This window comes from Crocuta crocuta, unplaced genomic scaffold (genome assembly GCF_008692635.1).
Source record: "Crocuta crocuta isolate KB4526 unplaced genomic scaffold, BGI_CrCroc_1.0 scaffold408, whole genome shotgun sequence".
Taxonomy (NCBI): Eukaryota; Metazoa; Chordata; class Mammalia; order Carnivora; family Hyaenidae; genus Crocuta; species Crocuta crocuta.
The window spans coordinates 4112010-4131967 of NW_027527444.1; the positions used below are offsets into that span (position 1 = coordinate 4112010).

The window sequence follows — 19958 nt, forward strand, 5'->3', positions numbered from 1 at the left end:
GCGGGCCCCTCCTCGGCTGCAGGCCGCCTTCCGCGGTGGGGGTGGGGCTTCATCACTGCAGCACGGGGTGACCAAGGAGGCTCGTGGCCCCCGGCAGCCCCCCGCAGGGTGGAGGGGCCCCGACAGCGTGGGCTTCGTGCTGACACTTCTCCAAGGGGAAAGTCATTCCCGTCGTGGGCCTTTGCTCAGAGACGACACGGGACCACTTGCTACAACAGCTTGACTGCGGTCGAGGTAACTCCCTGATCGGGGGAGGGGAACGAGAAGCTCCCACTTCCCGCGCTGGAATGTCCCAGTCTGCGGTCCCCTGAACGAGCCGGGGGACTGAGGACGGTCATCCCCAGGCCCTGACCCACCTGACTAAAACCGGAATCTCCCGGCCGCGGGGGACACGTGTTACTTTTCCACGGCCTGTGCGCTTCCCACGGACACCAAGACTTTGTGCAAGTGCCGACAGCCTTCCAGCCCCATGGACACGGGCCACTGTTGCCCTGTCCACTGTGCTGTGCCCAGCGTCGCGGCCCAGACCGCTTCTCTGTAGTTAGCAGCAGACGGCACAGCTTTGAAGGCGAGGGTGAGCTCAAGGGCGGGCCGGTGCCTCCTCCGTCCTGCAGTCTCTTGCGGTTCTAGCAAGCCCGTCCCCCGCGGGCACGGAGAATCCCCAGGTCACTGCTCGCCCTCCGCTTGCCCGAGTCAGACCCGCAAGGCCCGCGCACACAGGCTGCCTCTGCTCGGTGCTCCAAGGATGGGAAGGCAAGTGGCTGCAGGGACGAACGTGAGGCCAGCCTCAGGACTTTGGGAGGCCGGCACCCCATTTCTGCACCAACACTTCTTCTCTCTGTTTCCACATCTGGGCCACACATTTTAATATCCTCTGCGCTTCAACCCCTACACCTCCATAAGGGTGAAAGCCCAACAGTCACGGGGCACCTGGGTGGCGTCCAACTTCAATTCAGGTCATGATCTCACAGTTTGTGGGTTCAAGCCCCGCGTCGGGCTCTGTGCTGACAGCTCAGAGCCTGGAGCCTGCCTTGGATTCTGAGTCTCCCTCTCTCTCTCTCTTTCTCAAAAATAAAACTTTAAAAATGTTTTTAATAAAATAAAAAATAAAAACAAGTAAATTCTTTCCAGAACCATATTGTTACCAGGATGTTGGAGCTCCTATTCTGCCCGCACCTCATCCCTGGACGGACGACCCTCACGAGGAGTTTCAGCAGCAGCCGACGGCCTTCTGCGGGCTCGTCTGTCCCTGCACGGGAGCCAGGTGAGGTCTGGGGTGCCGCACGCCCCTCTGGCTGTGACTCACAAGCCACTGGATGTACAGAAATCATCCCAGAAGCCCCAAGATGAATCCACCGTCATCCAGAACCTACGGGTCTGGAAACACACGTCCAGAGGAGCGGAGCTCAGCTTCAGGAAGCAGATAAGATGGCAGAATGAACAACCACTGTGGCCTCAGCAGTGCTGTGTGTCACTGCAGGCAGGTGGCCGTGCAGAGGCCGGCGTGCGCCTGGAGAGCGCGCTGCACGGAAAGCACGTGCCGAACATATCACGTGCACTGGGTTCCCTGCTGTGCAAGCCAGGAAACAGAGGCTGGCCGGCTTCCCGGGGCAGAGCAGGCTGACCCAGAGACTAGATCGCCTCTCCTCAGGCGGCCAGGCTCCGTATCAAAGGGAAGTTCAGCCAGGGAAGCAAACCCACGCCTGTGCTCCTTTGGACCTGGATCTGCACTGCATTCACACTCACATTCAATGCCCTGACTTCCATTACCAGCAGGGCAGTGAGGGGAAGTCTGGCCGGTGCTGATGGGCTCTGGGGCTTAAAACAAATCCATCCTTCTAATGGCCCACAATTATCACATCGACACGAGGGGAGAAAGCCTCATGGGTTTGGTCTCACCTATTTCGGTCACGTAAAGTACCAGGCAGTTGAGTAGACTGCAGTGTGAGGACGTAAAGATTCACCCAGGTATTTTTTTTTTAAAGTTTATTTATTTTTGAAAGACAGAGAGAGACAGAGCATGAGTGGGGGGGGGAGGGGGCAGAGAGAGGGAGACACAGAATCCGAATCAGGCTCCTGGCTCTGAGCCCGACACAGGGCTCGAACTCATGAACCGTGAGATCATGACCTGAGCCAAAGTCGGATGGTAAACTGACTGAGCCACACAGGCGCCCCCTCACCCAGATATTCTTAACATCCCTTTAGGGGAACTCAATCACCTGAGGCACTGCATGGACATTGCTGATCTAAATGAAGGACTGTTGGATTACTAAAAGTAATTACAGTTAGTAAAAGTTTGTAATTTCTTTATAACAATGTACAAGTAACTAATCTGAGATATGGAAACCATTGCAGAACCTTCTCTGCGATATTGTGATTTTTGTGGGACTTTGCATGTGCTGAAACTTACATGCATACTAAGTATTTTAAGTCCTGGGGGAGGGGGGAGTGCGTACTAACAACGATAACATGGTGCACAGGTTAAGAATGGAAATGCAGTAGGGGCGCCTGGGTGGCTTAGTCGGTTAGGCGTCCGACTTTCGCTTAGGTCGTGATCTCGCGGTTCGTGGGTTCGAGCCCTGCGTCGGGCTCTGTGCTGACTGCCAGCTCAGAGCCTGGAGCTTGCTTCGGAATCTGTGACTCCCTCTCTCTCTGACCCTCCTCTGCTCGCCCTGTCTCTCTCTCTCTCCTAGAAATAAATAAAACATTAAAAAAAATAAGAATGGAAATGCAGGGGGGCGCCTGGGTGGCTTAGTCGGTTAAGCGTCCGACTTTCGCTTAGGTCGTGATCTCGCGGTTCGTGGGTTCGAGCCCTGCGTCGGGCTCTGTGCTGACTGCCAGCTCAGAGCCTGGAGCTTGCTTCGGAATCTGTGACTCCCTCTCTCTCTGACCCTCCTCTGCTCGCCCTGTCTCTCTCTCTCTCCTAGAAATAAATAAAACATTAAAAAAAAAAAAAACATTAAAAAAAAAAAGAATGGAAATGCAGGGGCCAATCCTAGGGGGCCGTCTGCCCAGAGAGAGGGTGGTGCCAAGTGTGTGCACATGTGCAGGTGCAGGCGAGAACAGCAAGGCTCCAAATCGGAGAGGGGGACCCATCTCTGCTCCCTCACTATTAGCACCCCCAGGGGGTGAGGATCCCACACTGTTGAGTGAGTGAATGGGGGGAGTCAGGTGGCGCCGGGGGACATCCCCAGACACTTCACATGCACTAGGTACCCTCGTCACTTTCGCCAGGTTGTGGGGGCAGAACTACCCCAGAAAGTGTGGCTCCTGGCTACACCCCGGGGCTGCCCAGGGTGGGGCGCGTGCGCTGCGCCCCGCCCCCTCGCCCTCACCTAGCGGGGCAGTCTGCTGAAAAGCCTGGAAGCAGGCGGCACTGAGGATTAAATCGTGCCGGAGAAGGAACAGGGTAGGTACCATGCTGCTGGCTAGGATGGGTCCAGGTCCAGGCCTTCCCTCTACAGGCCGTCGGCCCAGAGTCTGTTTGGTGGCCTGGAAACGCAGAGCGGCGCGGGCGATACGGAAAACGTCCCTGTTCTACGCCTTTAACGTTTCACCCCGCGGGGCATGACTTTCAGGAACGCTTCATTACTGGAAAGACATGTGTGCTAAGATCTTAATGACCGAAATCACAATATCAAGAAACAGATGAATCAGAAAATATTAACACATGGGCTGTGAGCTCACCATTCTGGACCCACAACGTCACACGCACACGGGGTGGCCCTCAACCCTGTGTCTGTCTTCAGCCCCGTCAGCGAGAGGATGGTGGCCCTGCTCCACACGGTCCCTCGAGACGCCCATCCTGGCTCTGTAACCACGCCCTTTCCTGTGTCCAAGCCCGTGAATGCCCAGACCACCTGCAGCCCCCGCCTCGTGACTGTGGCCTTGAGGTTGTCCTTCTGCCACTGGGTCTGTCCACAGAGAGACATGTCCTGTAGACTCCATGATGCCAGACCCCACCGCCTCCAGCAGAGGGACAATTGCTAAGTCTCCCTTTACAGAACCAGTCACCCAACAGGCATTCATGGGCACTGTCTGGGGTATGAAGGCGCTTTTCTGGGTGCCTATAACATAGTTAGAAAAATGAGGAAACCACATTCCAGATAACACACGGAGACACCACACGCTACAGAGGAAGGAGAGGGAGTGTGTCAGAACGATTTCATGAGAAAATCTGAGCTCGAAGTGAAGAATGGGACAGGTCGTGGAGAGGTGGAAGAGAGGTTTTAGAGAGAAAATGGCCCATTTACAGCCATGCATTCGGAGAGTACAAGAAGTGCTCAGAGAACACCGTGGGTCACACAGCACGCACGGTGTTGGCGGCGGGGCAGGCGGGACTCGAGGGGCCCCGAGGGCACGCAGGACCTCCATCCCCTGGAGTGACTAGTGCGGGGAAGAGACGGGGCCCGGTGGAGGGCAGGCCTCAGGCAGAGGGGGACAGCCCCTGTGGAAGCCCCCGCTCAGCGAGCGGAAATGCCGGGGCCCCTGCCCGCCCGCCTGCCACCCTCACAAACCCTGGCCTTGGCGCCGAACCTGGGGGCCTCTGTGTCCTCCCCTCTGAGATCGGGGCGGGACCAGGTCTCACTCAAGTATTCGATGACGTGGATTACACCTTGATGTCCAAGTAACATTTCTGGGATGGGCAGGAAATCAGAGCCGTCCACGTTGGTTTCCTTTACGAGTCACAGCCGTGTTTGCTTTCCTCATCTCAGTAACGAAAGCTCTCGGTCTGTGTTTGCAGACCCTCCCTGGTACTCAGACCCGCTTTTACACTTCCTGCAGGAGCCACAGGGACCCCCGTGCACCGGCCATCTGAAAAAGGCCAGAAGCCACCCAGATCGTTTCTGCCGTGGAACCCCAGGGGGCACCCACAGCCCCTGGAGACGCGTCCAGGATCTGGGGAGCGTCCCCAGGTGGGGACGTGGCCGGCAGGCGCCCGGCTGACACTGCTGTGTTGGATGGGTGGACGGCCGGGAAAAGGATGGGGAAGAGCAGGCACAGGCGCCTGGCCGGGGGCGGGGCGGGGGTGTCTGAGCTGCCCTCCTCCATGAAATAACCCCCTCAGCTCCCTGCTGAGCAGCAAAGACGCAGGAAGGCTGTTAATAAGTGTCCCAAACACATCCAAGATCCAAGGTCTTTAGTGTGACCGGGACAGGTGAGGACTCAAGCAGTAGGCAGGGGCTCCGTGCAGGCAGGTGAGGGCCTGGAATTCGCGAGGCCCTCTGGCAGCTACCAGGGCGCTCTTGTAAAGAGATAATTCCGGCACTGAAGAATGGAAGTTCAAAGCCAGTGACACAGAGAGAAATCTGAGATACGGAGTTCAAAGTCGACAGCAGCAAGAACAAATTGCCAGTGCGTCTCGGGCTGTGAATGTGGGCTCCTTGCAAGGCTCCGCCCGCATCTCGGGGTCGGGGCGGGGCTGAGCTGGAGGTGCGGGCGCGGCTTTGAAGTCCCCGCAGACGACTGGGAGGGCAGGGACCCGGGCGGGCGGGGCGCGGGAGGAGACAGCATCAAAGGCCAGCTTGTGGGCTCCAGCGTTTGCTCAGGGTTGGGCCTATCTCCAGTTACAGCCGCATAATCCACCGTGCTCACCGCTGTTTGCTTAGGGTTAACGCGGAGTTAGAATTCTGGTTTTGTTTCTCACTTGGGAAAAAAATCGCTTTGTAGAGAGAGGTTACTAAATAAAACTTTTTTGAGAGCTCGGTTTGCCCTCACGGGGTGACTTTTGGCCGGCAGTCTGATCCCCGGCAGGTTACTGGTGGGGTGTAGAATTTCCAGAAGACTGGAAGGCGTTGGGAAGACATTCCTACTGAATAGCGGCCTGCCCTGGTAACCACATCGGCTCGTCTACCTGGCAAGTCCCAGGCCGAGTGTGGGGCCCTGGGGCCAGGAAAGGGGTAGAAATGGCCTTCTCCACCCTCGAGGACATAGGACAAAACGAAAGTGTGTGGACAACTCGGCCCAGCCAAGTTTTCAGACTGTTTCCAGCTGATTGAATGCCATCAGCCCAAGAAGAGCCAACGGCTCTGAACTAGGACTTTGAGAACAAATGCAAAGCAAATGCAAAGATTCTCCCAAGTCCGAGCCTCACTCTGACCACCGCTGAGGGACAAGTCCAACGTGCCCGGGCTGTGTGTGTCCTTCTGTCCCACCACACGGTCAGGGTGGTACCCGGGGCGCACGAATCACGCCCCAGGCGTCCTGGCCTCGCGGGCGAACAGACAAGACTGAGGCTGTATCTGCGCCCGCAAACCCGACTCGGCCAAGGAGCGCCCCCTGCTGGCCGTGCAGGCCGGAGACTCTGGCTCCTCCTCAGCCGCCGTCCTCTCGCCCCACACCCAGTCCTCCAGGGCGCCCCTGGCCACAGCGCCCGGCCACGGCCACGGCCACGGCCACGGGTCCCCGAGTGCTTCCGCCTGGGCCCTGCGATCTTGTTTCAAAGAGAAGCCATGTTACGGACAAAGGAAAGAACCCGTGTTGGTGGAGCCAGAGAAGCCAGAGCGCCGTGAGCCACGGGCGGGCGGGCAGGCGGGGCAGGCGCCCCGGGAACCGCGGACGCCCTCACACACGTACACGCCGAGCTGCGTCCACGCGGAAGTCCGGCTCCTGGGTGAGCGCCCGGGGCAGGCGGGGCTCAGACACGTGCTCGGCTCGCTCCGGGCAGCCGGGAGGTGGGCCCAGGGCAGGTGTCCAGCACAGGTGGATCCACACACAGGACGGGGCTGTTTAAACACGTTTCTCCGTAGAACAGAATATTATTTCGGCTTAAGAAGGAGGGAAATTCTGACACCTGTTAAGCCGTGGAGGAGCCTGGAGGACATCGAGANTGGGATCATCAGGTCCACAGAAGCAGAGCAAGGGTGAGCGCTGGGGTAGGGGGAAGGGGAGTTAGTTAGCGTTTTATGGGGATCGAGTTTTGGTTTTACAAGACGGAGAGCCTCCTGGTGACAGTAGCATAAAGGGAAATGTGGCCCAAGCCCGTGCTCACTTAAAGACGATTAAACGGGAAAACTGTCTGACATGTACATCACCACAACGAAAAAGAGAAGCCAGAGCAATGGTTTCCAAACATGGATCAGACCTGTGGCTCCTGCAATTACAATCCCCCGGTGGCTCCTGTCCTGTCCGGAGATACTCTCCTCCGCGTCCCCATGGCTGCCACCCCGGCCCAGGCTGCCTGTGGTCCCCTCTCCGCACACCCTGTCCCCACGACGGGCACGACCCTCTGTGACTTTGTTTCTGTCCCTAGCACTTCGCACCTTTCTGGCACAGCAGGGACTTTACTTACTGGCTTACTTACTATCTCTGTCCTGAAATGAGAATGTACATTCTATTAGGGACAGGTTTCTCCTCTTTTACCCCAAATGCCCAGAACAGTGCCTGGCACACAGCAGGTGGTCAATACCTAAGTCTTACATCTGTTGAGCGAGCAAATGAATGCATGGATGTGTCAAGTTTAATTATGTCAGGGACAGAAGGAGTGTTTTCTTTAAAATATTAGCTTTTGGGGCGCCTTGGTGGCTCAGTCGGTTAAGCGTCCGACTTTGGTTCAAGTCACGATCTCGTGGTTCATGAGTTCGAGCCCCACATCAAGCTCTGTACCGTCAGCGCAGAGTCTGCTTCAGATCCGCTGTCCTCCTCTCTGTGTCCCTTCCCCACTTGCGTTCTCCCAAAAAATAAATACTAAAAAGTAAATAAAATACTAGCTCTTCCTAAAACTGATTCCTGATATGTTGTTTTCCTTTGTCTGAAGGCAACGTGGTTAACAAGAAATCCCTAAGGCCAATGTGTACGTAAAGCACAAAAAAACAAAGAATTAGGCAGAAAGTGGCTTCACGACAATGTCATCCTCTTGGCAACATTTACGATAAATGTCTGCATTGGCACAACTGTATCACAAACACGCACACGTCTGTGTGGTAAAGAGGCCTTGACAAATCTCACACCAAGAAGTAATTATAAGAACATCTTCACTTGACGTTTCCCCCGTAGGTGATTTTCATGATAAAGTTTCCAACTCCAGCCTCTCTGGGTCTCACAGCCTTCCTGAGCCGCACAGAAGGACTGCATATTTGAAGCTCCACACACAACTGAAACCCCTCTTGAAAAGCCGATAATATTCAAACAGGCAGCTGGATGTTTTGGAAGAGAAAAGCATTCTTCACTGGGCAGCATTTTCTCCTAAACCTCAGCTGTCAACACGGGCGCCGACCCCGCCTATCAGGTGTCACAGGGTACCTGAGTCCTCTGGCCCACCGGCCACTTAAAATACTTGCTTTCCTTTTGCTCAGAACCAACTCTGATTATCTCTGCAAACCAAGGCCGTTGTCTTCCCGGCGTTAACTGTCTGAGCGGGCGCAGTGTGGCTGGGGCCACCTCGTCACGGGCAGCCTGTGGAAGGCTGCGCAGTGCATTCAGACCAGACGGGACGGACACAGCCTCACACAGACAACAGGGGGAAGACTCTGTAGCTTCGGGGAGCACCGCATGTCGCAGAAAATACAAGACAGTAGCGTTTTGCCCAGAAGGGGATCGTTTCTAGATATTCTGCCTTCTCAGACTTCATCTAAAGTGATGCAGGACAGAGGCACCCAGGGGCTCGGTCGGTCAAGCGTCCGACTTCGGCTCAGGTCATGATCTCGCGGTTCACGAGTTCGAGCCCCGCGTCGGACTCTGACAGCTCAGGGCCTGAAGCCTATTACGGATTCTGTGTCTCCCTCTCTCTCTGCCCTTCCCTGTTCTATCGAAAATAAATAAACATTGAAAAAAATTTTTAAATCAAGTGATGGGGAATAAACACCAGCTGGCTAGCTCTCAGGAGCACCGGTAGGTGTCCGGGCAACCAAAGTAAATTTGGAAACAGAGAAAACGAGACAGGTTCTAATGGCTCACGATCAATGGAGATGTGTCGCGCTAATAAATGGTTTCTGTGCAGTAAACTGCGAGCAACAGCAGAATGCTTCCTGCCAAATCCTCTAGAAAACACATTTCTCTCCAGTTCTTCTCGAAGGCAGCAAAGCTCCCATTGTCTGCGTAACCTGATTATGTGGGAACAGAAGGGCAGCCACTACTTGCTAGCACCTCGGTCCCCCAGCCCAGAGACAGCCGGGGGACAGGAGGAAGGAGAGCCTCGGTTTCCCCCCTGAGGTCAGTCCTGCGGACTGAGAGGCGCCCCCGCCCAGTCTCCAGGTGACCTGGGTGCCCACCAGCTCTTCACTGCCATCCATGACTCGTGATGGAGTTTAGGACCCCACCCCAGAGAAGGCCTTCTCTTGACAGGATAGTTCCTTTTTTGCAGTCTACCCAAAGTGCACTTATTTGGGGGAGATTCAGGAGCTGGAATACTATGTAAGAACACTAGGATTCTTAGAAAAACTTCTTGTCTGCCCTGTGTGCGTCCCCTCCTCCTCCATGGCCTTGGCTGTGTCATCCCAAATCTGCCTGGTCCCTCCGGCCCGGCTCACACACCTGACCACCCTCTTCTCCATCTGCCACCTGTGTTATTGGAACAAGAGTTACCAGCAGATGAAAGCTTTTGATAATTCACTAGCACAATCCGTATCTGTGCTCATTAAATGCAGATGGAGGAAAAGAAAGTTCTATCGCACTGAGGAAGTCCACAAACCGTGTGACACAGTATCATGACAAACTTTGAGCCATAAAGACTAAGCAGATGAACAGAGCAATGACTTCTCCTACTTTGCACTGTTCTGGCAAATGTGTGCCAGCATAATGTTCTATCACCCAGTGTGGCTTCCTCGCAGCTAACTTGTCGGTGCAAAGCTTTGACTCTGGTTCCCCATCGGAATGAGTGTTTTTCAAGATTTTTGTCACATCATTAATAACTTCACTCAGAGATCACACATCTTTACTTCAAATAAAGCATTCAGCCATGTAGTTAGCGTCTTGTTGACCTCACTTACAAACAACCCTTGACGGCTCAGTAGAAGTATGACTAATTGCTTATCTCGTGTCTTTACTTACAAACTACTTCAGAGATGTTGTTAATTATCTCTCCACGGCTCACAAGTGAGGGATATAAAAAGATGAATCTGTGTCTTTGAAATCATTTCATAAAAATACATGTGTAAACGTGCATGCACACAAAGACACTTTGCAGATTAGTTATCTGCAAAACAAGATGATTAGTTCTAAACTTCCGTGCGATAGTCCTAAGCTAGGAATTTGATGCCGTTATCTCCAGGCAGCGCTCTCGCGTCGAAAGGTCAAATTGTTCGATTTTTCCCGTTAAACTTACAAACACAAAAGAGAAGCGCACGATTATCCAATCAGCTTTGTCAGGACGCTCTCGCTCCTCGAGCAAGGATGCCCGTGTGCCTTGAAGACCCTTCCGACAGGCCAGCCGGGGATGGCTGGGGCCCTCGAAGTGGCCAGGGCCCCAGACGTCAGTCCCCACTGGTGGCGAAGCTGAGGGGCTCGGCCACAAACACCGGACCCCTCTCTCCTTTTCACACATTGTCTGGCGTTAAACCCAAGCACTTCCTCCAAACTTAGCGTTTGACCAGCTCATCGTGTTTTGAAGCTCAGAAAAGTCAGCCCAGTCTTGGTATCACGTTGGTCCTGGGTGAGGACCAGCCCTCCGAATTGTTCTGTTCTGCCAAGCGCCTTATAAATGTCATTTGGAAAGTGATAAAGGCAGTGCTTAGTGCAGCTCGTGGGCATAACCGTGGCCCGGCCAGTATGCACAGCAAAGACCATGCAAAGCAGATGGAACTCAAAAGTAAATGGTAAAGAAACAAAAGAACACACTGGAACCTGCAATAAACGAGCCCAGAGCAGCGACCGACTCCCCTGCTTAGCCGGGAGTCTCCTTGAAGGTCCCCCACAGAGCTCTCCATGTGTCAGCCTGCTTTCAGGATCTTAGTTTTAGAGTTGGGATTTTTTTTAATGTTTTTAATGGGTTTTTTAAATTTTTTAATGTTTTATTTTTGAGAGAGAGATAGAGACAGCATGAGCAGGGGAGGGCCAGAGAGAGAGGGAGATACAGAATCTGAAGACAGGCTCCAGGCTCTGAGCTGTCAGCACAGAACCCGACATGGGGCTCGAACTCATGGACTGTGAGATCATGACCTGAGCTGAAGTTGGATGCTTAACCAACCGAGCCATTCAGGGGCCCCAGTGTTTACTTTTGAAGGAGACAGACACAGAGTGTGAGCAGAGGAGGATCAGAGAGAGAGAGGGAGACACAGAATCTGAAGACAGGCTCCAGGCTCCGAGCTGTCAGCACAAAGCCCAACACCGGGCTCAAACCCGTGAACCGTGAGATCACGATCTGAGCCAAAGTTGGACACCCAATTGACTGAGCCACCCAGGTACCCCTTAGTTTCAGAGTTTTATAAATCTTAAAGTATTTAGTCTCAAAGAAAAAAATACTTCTGAATACGTACATTTAAGTTTGTCAAATGTTGGTTTGATTCCTATTTGGCTTGTTATTTTGGAGAAGAGTCTGAATTAGTTCATTTAAAAACTACATTGGTGGGGTGCCTGGGGGGTTCAGTCGGTTAAGTGTCTGACTTCGGCTCAGGTCATGATCTCATGGTTTGTGAGTTTGAGCCCTGCATCAGGTTCTGTGCTGACAGCTCAGAGCCTGGAGCCTATTTCAGATTCTGTGTCTCCCTCTCTCTGCCCCTCCCCAGCTCGTGCTCTCTGTCTCAAAAATAAATAAACGTTACAAATAAAAAAAAAAACCTACATTGGTGGAAATATAAATTTGATTCAGTTAGACTTTCCTGAATGTGAGCTACCTTTGAGTCCCCCCCCCATACTGTATTCCCCCAGGGAGGGAGGTGGCCGCAGATGTGGACAGAGACACAGAACAAACGTGAGAGCCTGAAACTCAAAGCTGTATTTATCTCAGGAACAATAATGCCTGAGTTCTTTCATTGTCCAGAAATTATTTCAATGTTTTAAAAAAAATTACTGGAAGTACAGAAAGCTCATCTTTATAAAAATTATTATACCTTTAGTTTGCTTCCTGTGGAAAGGTCAGAGGGCCTAGATCCAATTAATGGTAAAAATCCACTGCAGTCCACGACATAATTTAGTAGTGACTACATTTTATTATTCCTCCATCTCCGAGACAGAAGCTTCCACTGTGTTATGTTCCCTGAGCCCATTCAGAAAGGGACTCATTATATGGACTAAATCTCTGAATATATATAAAAAATTAGAACAAAAAAGTCCCTGCCGTTTCTCTCAGAAGAGAATCCTGCTGCAGCAAATAAATGCAGCCTCCTTGAGTACAGGATGTGGGACGAAGCTGACTCACGTCCAGGTCCCTTCTGGAAACGAGTCTTGGAAGTGACCACTTGGTACCCTGAGAACCAGGAGGGACGGAGCCGATCCCGTGCAGGGGCAGCTCTGTGTGTCTGTGCTTGGAGCGCTGGAGTTGGGGTGGGCTCTCCCTCCGGGAATGGCTGGAATTCTCCGGGCGACGGGAAGCTGGGGGAGCCGGGGTCACCGGTGGCGGGACAGAGGGACTGCGCAGCCCAGTGACGGTCCATCAGCCCCGCGACCCCTCCCGGCCCACAGGGGACGCAGGTGGAAGGGGCAGAATCGTGCTCTGGGGGAGCCGGGGCACGTTGCCACAGACCGGCTGGGGCAGACTGTCTGCTGGGGGGGGGTAGGGGTCACACAAGCCCATCCCCCAGGCCGGCCGAACCTGACGCGGTCACCCCTGCGCAGGGTCCAGGCAGACGAAAGTCTGCTCTGCTGGCGACAGTGAGGCCCTGCGGGTGGGCAGGGAAAATGCCCTCGGTGCCACGGGGCTCGCCCCTCCCCCACGGCCAAGTGCACCGCATGGATGCCCTTAAGGGCGTGAGGAAGGGGAGCTGTCCGGGGTTCTTTGTGCAGCGCCCTCAGCAAAGAGGACACATCTACCACTGTGTCACCGACGTGACCCATGTCATACCTCACGGCCCAGCCCCACCACCATCAGGCCCCACGGCTCCCCAGGTGCCGGTGTGACCAGGTCCACAGCCAGCCCCTCCCACTCGGCCCGCTCGCTCTTGCCGTGCCCCTCCCTGCACCGCTCATCCTGGCCTCCCCTTCCAAGAAGGCCAGTGACCGTCTGCTGAGAAGCCCCCACGTCCCCGTGCTCTGTGCCCTCCATGGTTTCCCGGTGGGTGTGGACAGCAAGATGGATCCAAATCAAAGTCTGAGAGCCACAGGACCACGTGCGTGCAGGAACACAGCTCCGGGAGGGCCATTCCCAACGCCCACCTTCGGTGGTCAGCCCCAGAGCAGGGCAGTGGGGACAGGCCAGCGCAGGGGAGCCACCGGCCCGTGCAGCGGAGGCCCTGTGCCTCTCTCCCTGCACCCGCAAGAAAGCACCCCCCGGGCGCACCGTGAAGATGAGGAGCGGATCCCCTGGCGGCGCGGGGCGTGCTTTCCTCTCTGCTTCCCCCTGCACGTAGCTGAGAAATGGTCAGCCCTCACTGACATCAGTCATCACCGCCCGCCCCCCAGGGCCGGACGAGCCATTTGGCTCCCACCGTCAGAAGCTTTACAAACCAACACCGTGTCCGAGGAGGCCTGGGAAAAAGGAGAAAGCCGAAACGAAGTGGATTCCCGTTCCAGAAGCTGCTTTCGCTCTGACAGGTGGGCAGTGAGTGCATGCCTCTTTCATCTCCACTTGTCTGTTGTCCCAGTCACCAGCCTGTTACCTGCTCACGGGCCAAGCGAACTGACGTTAATGAAGAACGGCTCCAGGTCCTTCACGTATCTTATCCCGCCTGTGAGCCCGGGGATCAGGGAATGCCGAGGTCGCCCGCTGGGAGGCACACAGCCTGGCGAGGCTCCTGGGTAGGGATTACACAGCACTGTACGAGGTGTAGCCCCGCACATCACAGCCTGCACTCACCCAGCACCTGAATGACTGAGCCAGGAAACGTCAAACAATGTAATAAAGAACCCATTTCCCTTCTCTTCCTTTGAAAGCCGCAGGCCTCTATTCCACCCCGACTGGGGCAGAGCGGGCACCAGACACCAGTGCTGTAAGGATTTGTCGTGTGGGAGACACGGCCTCTGTGTGAACACAATAAACATAGAAGTTTACATACCGTTCCCAGCCCGGAAACTCAACACCATTGTATCTGAGTATGTTTTCCAGTAGTTGGCTACCATTTAATAAATTATTAATAATAATCCTCCCCTTGGGGTGCCTGGGGGGGCTCAGTCAGTTAAGCGTCCAACTTCGGCTCAGGTCATGATCTCACGGTCAGTGGGTTCGAGCCCCTCGTAGGGCTCTGTGCTAACAGCTCAGAGCCTGGAGCCTGCTTCGGATTCTGTGTCTTCCTCTCTCTCTGCCCCTCCCCCCTTCAAAAAGAAATAAACATTAGAGCTGACCACCGTGTCACAGCTGCCTGGTACAATGCCTGGCACATAGTAGGTGTTCATGAAATAGTCTTGCCATTAAATAAATGGCGAAGAGAAGGGGGTCCTCTCCCAGCTCTCACTTCTCTTGGCCGCTCTGCCCTGCATGCCGCTAGAGCCCTCTTTCCAAAGCACTCATCTGTTTTCAGAACTGGGGGGTGAGAAATGTTCTCCTCTGAGGAAGATTAGGCGCTTCTTAATCTCAAAATATATGTTCATCAGGAGGACTATTTTTGTAAAAATAAAGGATAACCAGAGAGAATGCACAATAGAACTGTAATTTCAACAATGGAATTCACCCCGTTCGTTTGAAGCACCGGCAGTATATATTACTCTGCATTAGCTACAATGATAAATAGTGTTTTTAAGATTCAAACACATCAATTACAGCGTTCCTGGGTATTCAGACATCTTTTCCTGTTCCATTTTGTACACAGATCCTCTCAGACTTCAAATCAACGCTTCAAAAATATTTATTTGTTAACTGTAAACCCACGGTGGCCATTCTTAGCTTTAATATTCTTGTGGAAACCAGGAAAACCAAGTTCGCCTTGAGCAAAATGTATTCATCATACTAAATGACATACGGTTTTGTTATCTGTCCAGATAAAAAGGATACTGGTAAGGTTGGAGGTAAAAGTAAATCTTAAACATATTTTCTAAACCGGTCTGTCTCTGAGGGCTAAAACTCCATTAGCAGTCCAATCTTTTGTGCCAAACATTATTCTGTGTATTTATTCCTCTAGTAAAAATAAGTCACTAACATTTTAGTATAATTTACCCTTAAGAAATCACTTTTCTACAAGTAGGATGGAAGAAGAGAACAGAAAAATGGAAGGCAATGGGGCAGAAGATTAAAAATTCTGCTTCGCATAGCCCATGGATGAGGACATTCTCTCCCCACCTCCCCTGACAATAATCAGGATTTGGGAGGAAAGAGTCTTCCTACTCTAACGAATGAGAATGGAGACTGGGGGGAAAAATCTTAAATACAGTCTCTGAATCTCTTATCCGCCACTCACAACACTACCCAAAATCTAGTGTGCCGAGAATACCAGCAACCCTAATTCCCAAATTCCATTTTTAAAATAATAAATTAATGTTTTAAGAACCTGCACCATGGCGCCACCTGGTGCCCGCAGGGAGAAAGGTGGCTCAAGCCAAGGGACGGTCTGGTCCCCTTTGTTAGCTCAAGTGATGGAAACAGAAGAACACAACAGTTGTCTGTCATCACGTTAAGTCCTATCTGCTACTAAAAACATGTACCGTCTGAAAATAAACTTGGAAATTATTCATAGCTTATCCCAAATCATCTTATTTTGAGAGCGAATACATTACGTCCTGCTAATATCAACGCTGAGCTCTTGCAACGGAGCCACTTGGCTAAGTCTTTCCACATCGACGTGTTTTTGAATCATAAAAGCATTTTCCAAATGCACATGCGAGCGACATTTCTCGGTCGTGGAAAGCCGCGGCCCGGACGGAAGCTTCCTCGCTGAAACGCTGTTCCCAACGGAGCAGGGTCCCCTCCCAGAAGGTAGATTCAGAAGCCCGCATCACAAACTGACCCGGAGACTCAAAATAATTAGGGAAATAAAAGTGCACAGACCTCAGTCGCGGTTACCTTTCCTCCCCTGAACACGAGCCCGTCTCGGAACTGCGTCCCAAGCTCCCGCCGCACCTCGGAGGCGCCATCTGTCGGCCGGCCACGCCCCCGGGGGCCCCCCTAACGGCCCCCAGTCGCCGCATTCACAGAATGACTGTAAAACACAGAAGGCCACGTTGCGTGTTGGACCGCATCCCGATTCCTTCCCGACGCGCCCTCCCGCACAGACAGCCCGGCTCACGTGGCCCTGTGGGTCGGCGCCCCCCAGCCTCACACACCCGCCCGGGGCCCGCCGAGCCAGAGGTGGCTTCCACACGCACGTCCTCCCTCCACACACGCGCTCCTCGCGGTCCCCCTTTCCAGAACATTCTCTCCCCGTCGCAGTGCGAGGCCTCCAGGCTGCTGTTCAAGCCCCGATTCTTCACAAACCCCCTCTGCGGCCTCCCCCGCTTTCCCGAACGGGTGTAGACGCCCGCACTTCACGCGGGGTTTCTGCAGGGGCTTCACACGTCCACGTTGATGTCTGAGTCACACTGTCCTCTGCGCGCCTCCAGGATGAGGCCTGTCCCCCAGCGAGCCGGGTAGAGACCTACCGCTGGGCCTCGATCCGCTGTCCAGGACACGGATACGTCCGACGGCGGCTGCCCCGCGGCTGTGCTCCCNGCCGCGGGCCCACCGACCTGCCTCACAGGTGAGGGGGAGCCCGGAGAGAATGCGGCTCCCAACGCGTCTGGAGAACCCCAAATCCACGCCAGGCTGCACTCTGCAAAGGCCCCTCTGTCTCCCCCAAACACCCCACGCACGGCCCCCACGCGGGAGCTGCGGGGTGGTGCCCGGTCTCCGCAGACGTGGCCCTGCCTGGGAGCCCCCACCCGAGGAGCGCGCCTAGGCAGGGGCCGCCGGGACCAGCGCTGAAGGCTGCACCCCCTCAGCCGCGCGCTCTTTAAAGCCCCCTAGAGCCGTGGGCTCCGGTGGGCGGGGCCCCCGGGGCCAGAAGCCCAGGCTGGGAACTGCCCGCCTTCCCCTTCCCCGTGAACACGTCCACAGGCAGACGGGATCCTCTACCCTGGCTCTACATTACCAGTCGGTCTGGGAATCGGTCCTCTGACCCCGGATTCTTGCCAACCTTACCACACATGGAGGAAGAGCCGAGAAGGCTGCAAGGACTTTGAGGACGGACAGGAGACGAGGAACGGGCCCCACGTGTGATGCTGCGCCACCCCTTACATGATGAGGCGGGAGGGGGCGACGCANCCAAGGCCAGCCTGGGATGGGGGCGAGCTGGCCGTGGCCCGCTGCTGGTGGGGACGTGGGACGCCGAGGAAAGGCCTGGCGGTCCCCAAACCGTGAGGCACAGAGCCACCATGTGATGCACCGAAAACAAACACGCGCTCGCAGACGCTCAGAGCAGCGCCGGCCACAGCAGCAGACGGTGGGCCCGGCCCCGACGTCCCCAGCACAAACCGCCACATCCAGTCCACGCGCTGGGATTGCACTGGCCGCGGAAGGAAGTGAAGTGCACGCGCCCAGGCACGGACGCTGCTGGAAAACGGCGCCGCGTGAGAGAAGCCTGTCACCAAGAGTCCCGTGTGACCGGAGTCGTGTGTGTGTGAAGCGTCCAGAGCAGTAAACCCCTCGGGACAGAAAGCAGAAGGCTGGTCCCCAGGCTGTGGGGGGAGGGAGGCGTGGGGTGACCGTTGATGGGGCCGGGGTCTCCTGGGGTGAAGAAAATATTTAGGAGCCACGTGGAGGTGACAGTTGTACGTGAATGTGCAGATGCCACTGAATTACTCCTTCTAAGTGATCGCTTTTACATGAGGGGAATTTCACCTGAGTAACAAACAGAAACACTCAGATTTAGCCTGAGATGTAGTGGGACTAAACGTAACTACCACTTTTTCTTACAACTTCTGTTCTGGAATTGGACCATTGAGGTAAATGCAGAGGGCCCGGCAAGGGCTCAGAGCTCAGCCTCTCAGAGCTTCTGAGGGACACCCCCTCCCCCCCCGCNATCCCCCCCCACCCCCCACCCCCTGGAGAGCAAGCTGTGTGATCCTGAGCAGCTGTGTAGGGGTATCCCCTTTGGGAAGAGGGCTCTCCCAGGTAAGGCTGACGAGTGGGACTGAGGGCAAGGCCGCTGCAGGGGTGCTGGCTTGCAGATTCATCCAGAGGGAGGCTTTTGCCCTCCATCCATCTCCACTTCACCTCACGTCCATCACCAGAGGCCTGCGGATGCTCAGCTCTAGATGGGAAAGCCTCACTCCTCACTTTGCCACAGAAACACTTGGATTTCTTTAAAGCAGAGGTGCCGCGTCTTCTAAAAAGATGCTTCACACGGATGCTGGCTGCCTGTGTCACCCTCTCTGCTCCGGGCTGGGTTCTGACTCTCATACGCCATCTGCTTTTCCCCACCGTCTGCGCTGACACAGCACATCGGCTCTGTGTTTCCCCCCCCGCCTGGTGTTCCCCTGGTCTAGAGGTGACCACGGGGTGTCAGCCCGTTAAAGCAGGCACGGTAGCCCCCCAGACCACCCTGCACATCAGAAGGGGTGGCAAAGCCTGGCAAACGAGCGCCCTCCACAAACACCCACCCAGGCAGAATACAGTACAGCCGTTGTGACCATCACCACCATTTTACTCAATAGTTACAAAAAGAAGGGGGGGAAAGCCTTATAAATTAAGTCAATTATCACCAATATTTAAAGGAACACTGGGAAATTATTTCATAATTATTTTATAATTCACCCCATAATTTATTGATCTATAATTATTTTTAAGAGACGCAAGCCTCTATTATTAGCATCGTAACATCAGTTAACATCTTCCTTGAAGCAAAAGGTTTAGCAACATCACCCAAGATTAAGTAATAACGCACAATCATTATTGACAGTATTTTAAGTGAGACAGTCTTCAGAAGTGTCGGCAGAAGGGTTAGTCTACTGAGAAAGGAGAAAGGGAGAGACATGGAGGCCGAGGGAGCAAAGAGAGGAAGGAAGGAAGAGAAAGAAAGGAGAGAGACAGACAATGCCTGAAACTGTCTAATGAAGTTGCTGCAGGATCTACTCAAATACCGAGCACTTTTGATGTCAGGATAATGAGAGAGAGAGAGAGCGCGCGCGCGTGTGTGTGTGCGTGTGTGTGTCTAGGGGGTGTTATTCTGAAAGTTGCCAAGCATAAAGAATTACTCAAAAGGGAAATCCTAAACCCAAAATAATAGCCAACACATTCTGTTCTGGAGCAGCCGAGATTCCAAGAAAGGGGAGAAGGATCCAGTCCCTGATCACCTAACCCACGTTCTGGCAAAGAATCCTTCTAAACACTCATAGAGCAAGCCACAGGGAACCTTGAAGGGAAAAGACTCTGCAATGGAAACAGAACCTGCGCAAGGGTCCAGAGGTGCCCTCAGGACACGGGACACGGCAGGCTATTTGGCCTCCGCAGTCCCCTTCACTCAACATCCCCTGCTGTTACCTGTTGGGGAGTTTCAAATCCTCCTCGCTTACAAGTGAAATCACAACAGGAGACTTTTTTTTTTCTAGGAGAGAGAGAGAGAGAGACAGCGTGAGCAGGGGAGGGTCAGAGAGAGAGGGAGATACAGACTCTGAAACAGGCTCCAGGCTCTGAGCTGGCAGTCAGCACAGAGCCTGACACAGGGCTTGAACCCACCGCGAGATCATGACCTGAGCGAAAGCTGGACGCTTAACCAACTAAGCCACCCAGGCGCCCCAACAGGAGACTTTTTAAAGAGAACTGGGTTCCGCGTAGTAACAGGTTACAAATGTTGTAATTGTGGATGCGTACGTCAAGCGTGCACCCCATTTTGGACTTCCTCTCCGTGCTGGTCTGAGGTTTGGTCACGGACACAACCGTGAAAGCACCCTGAGAAATGAAATAGGGAAGGCAGAGAAAATACTTGGCACACTTAACAACTGACGGAAAAAGTAAGATAAAACAC

General features: G+C 54.1%; 1 long non-coding RNA gene across 1 annotated transcript; it reads right to left on the bottom strand.

Annotated features, from left to right (window-relative positions):
• Positions 1-12946: 12946 nt before the first annotated feature.
• Positions 12947-16649, bottom strand: LOC144229723 (uncharacterized). Its single transcript, XR_013334573.1, has 4 exons — positions 16597-16649; positions 16022-16157; positions 13886-14049; positions 12947-13688 (listed from the first exon to the last, which is right to left on the bottom strand). It is a non-coding gene; the product is annotated as an uncharacterized LOC144229723 (long non-coding RNA).
• Positions 16650-19958: the final 3309 nt, after the last annotated feature.